This window comes from Lactuca serriola, chromosome 5, assembly GCF_051521515.1.
Source record: "Lactuca serriola cultivar US96UC23 chromosome 5, Lser_US96UC23_V15, whole genome shotgun sequence".
Lineage (NCBI taxonomy): Eukaryota > Viridiplantae > Streptophyta > Magnoliopsida > Asterales > Asteraceae > Lactuca > Lactuca serriola.
The window spans coordinates 225,070,135-225,073,584 of record NC_136412.1 but is presented as its reverse complement, the minus strand read 5'-3'; positions in this window follow the sequence as shown (position 1 = coordinate 225,073,584).

Here is a 3,450-nt window from a genome sequence, read left to right as displayed (position 1 = left end):
TTGGGAGCATTAGCAGTGGTAAGTGTTGGTTGTCAGCAGATCGACCATTAGATGGAATAAAGGATTGAGAATCCTTTCCAAAACTGAGCAGCACGAGGAGCACCTGAGGGAGGTGCTAGGGACTCTGAGAAGGGAGAGACTTTTTGCAAGTTCTGCAAATGTGAGTTCTGGTTCGCGAGGTGCAATTTCTTGGGAACCTTGTCAGCCACAAGGGGATACTAGTCGATCCGGCCAAGATAGAGGTCGTGATGTAGTTGGAGATTCCGAGGTCTCCAACCGAGATTCGGAGTTTCCTGGGTCTAGCAGACTATTACCAGAGATCGATGTGGGACATCTCCGAGATTGCAGTTCCTTGGACCTGACTGACCAAGAAGTCGGTAACCTTTTAATAGGGGCCTCAGCAGCAGGTGGCCTTCGAGACTCACAGACGGCGGTTGTGCGAGACCCCAGTTCTCACCCTTCCAGAGGGCATAGATGATTTCGTGAGTTATTGTGATGCTTCGATCACGGGCATGGGTACGGTGCGGATGCAGTGGGGTCACTTGATAGCAGGCCTTAGGGAATCAAGTTGGGGATTCTAGTCGTAACATGAGTTCAAGATAATGTTAGGGTGTTGTAAGTCTGCGGGTGTAGCCGTAGCATTCACTAGCAACCAGAGAGTGTTAGGGTGTTGTAAGTATGCAGGTGTAGCCGTAACATTCACTAGCAGCCAGATAGTGTTAGAGTGTTGTAAGTCTGCGGGTGTAGCCGTAGCATTCACTAGCAGCATATAATGTTAGGGTGTTGTGAGTCTGCGGGTGTAGCCATATCATTCACTAGCAGCTAGATAGTGTTAGAGTGTTGTAAGTCTGCGGGTGTAGTCGTAGCATTCACTAGTATCCAGAGAGTGTTAGGGTGTTGTAAGTCTGTGGGTGTAGTCGTAGCATTCACTAGCAGTCAGATAGTGTTAGAGTGTTGCAAGTATGCGGGTGTAGCCGTAGCGTTCACTAGCAGTCAGATAGTGTTAGGGTGTTGGAAGTCTACAGGTGTAGCTGTAACATTCACTAGCAGCCAGACATTGATAAGGTGTTGTAAGTCTGCGGGTGTAGCCGTAGCATTCACTAGCGGCCAGATAGTGTGAGAAAGTGTTGTAAGTCTGCGGGTATAGCCGTAGCAATCACAAGGTTTGCGGGCAGTGCTAGAGTGTTGTGAGTCTGTGGGCGTAGCTGTGGCTCTCACTAGGTTGGTAGATAGCATGGGAGTGTTGTTAGATCGCAGAAGGAATAGTGGTACCCACCAGTTCGGGTGCAGTAGTGGGGGCAAGGAGAAACTTGTAGATCCAACAACGCCATCTAATTTCTATCATTTTCTGGTAATCAAGTCTTCATCTTGATTTATAGCTTCTTAGATCTCCTTATGTCCACTTTATGAGAGTTTTAGTCCATGGATCTTGATCTATGGGACAAGGATGTCCCAAGCAAAGATCCTTTCAGCTCTGGAGTCCCTAAGAGTGGTTAAGGCATAAAGGTGCAAGCTTTATGCCATTGGAACCCTCATGCAAGATTTAAGGAGTTGTGATGGCCTTTTAAGCCTCAAAAGGCCATGCTTGGAAGAAAAGGCAGAGACTTTATGTGTCCTTTTCGTGTATAAAGCCTAGATCTATGTTGTTATGCGTTGGATTTGAGTAATAAGAGTTTTTAGACATAGAGTTATGTCTTAAGGAGCTAGGTTTTGGCTTAACCCATTAAGAAGGATTATGAGTGGATAAAGCTGGAAACTTTACCCTCATGAGGTCATCTTCAGCATGTAGACGAAGTTTGGGGTTTGGATCTGAAGTGTAAGGGCTTAATCTGTTAAGATTGCCAATCGGACTGAGGGACTCGACAAGTCTAAGTGAAATGTCCCGTTTTTGGTTATGCTGGAACTCGGCGAGTCTGAGGGCTGACTCGACGAGTTGACTCGATAATTCGCGACTTTGAGTAGCCAGTGAACTCGGGGAGTCTGGGTTCGACTCGATGAGTTGGTTCACGATTTTAGTGTTCGGAGTTTTAGAACTCGACGAGTTGATGGAGCAACTCGGCAAGTTGAGTCAACTCGAAGCGTTGACTTTTATCGATGAATGTTGACTTTGACCTTGACCAGGGTTTAGTTTGAACTTTGGAGGGTATTTTGGTCTAAGCATTATTTTGGTATTGGTAGCTCGGGAAGCCGAAGGACTAGCAGTTCGGGGAATTTCCAGATAGCAGCCAGAGGGGTATCAGCAGGACTCCAACAGTGCAAGGTGAGTTTTCCTCCAGTAGGAACGGGTCTAAAGCAACAAGGCTGACCTGTTTATGTAGTCACAGTATGCCGGACTCCGGTCCGATGTTGGGGTTAGCCCGATGCAACTTATGTGTTCCGGACTTCAGTCCGATGCTGGGGCAAGCCCGACGTATGATAGTTCATATGCTATGAGTTATGTGTACCGGGCTTCAACACAATGCCGGTGCAAGCCCGACGTATGTTAGTTTATATGCTATGAGTTATGTGTACCGGGCTTCTGCCCGATGCCGGGGAAAGCCCGATGTATGTTAGTTTATATGCTATGAGTTATGTGTACCGGGCTTCAGCCCGATGCCGGGGCAAGCCCGACGTATGTTAGTTTATATGCTATGAGTTATGTGTACCGGGCTTTAGCCCGATGCTGGGGCAAGACTGATGTTAGTTAGTTTATATGCTATGAGTTATGTGTTCCGGGGCAAGCCCAATGTATGTTAGTTTATATGCTATGAGTTATGTGTTTCGGGGAAAGCCCGATGTCGAGGTAAACTTGGTGTATGTTAGTTTATATGCTTTGAGTTATGCGTTCCGGGAAAGCCCATTGTTGTGCAAGCCCGATGTATGCTAGTTTGAATGTTATATGTTATATGTTCCGGGCCTCGGTCTGATGTCAGGGCAAGCCTGATGCAGATTATGTGATTATGTTATGTGTTTATGATGTATGTTATGTTGTGTATGTGCCAGGGTAAGCCCAATGTCGGGGTGAAACGATGCCTGATGCGGTCGGATGCCGGGGTGAGCCGAATGCCGGGCAGGAGTCCGATGTCGGGTAAGCCGATATCGGGATTCGTCCCGATGCAGTTGGGAGTAGTCATTGTTATTTGTGATATGTTATGTGTATGGTATGTGGTAGTTTGGGGGAGCTCACTAAGCTTTGTGCTTACAGTTTCAGTTTTGGTTTCAGGTACTTCAGTTAGCAAAGAGAAGGGCTCGGAATGATCGCATGGCACACACCACAACTTTCTAGCATGGGAGATTTACTCTGATATTTGGTAGGAGATTTTGATATGATGACAGATATTACTTTATGTTAAGATACATGGTTTATGATTTTTATATGATGATGATATTCATGGTTTTATTAATGGTTTAAAAACAAAATTTTTAGACCATGTTTTTGGGATGTTTCAAGATGTGCATTGATTATCGGGA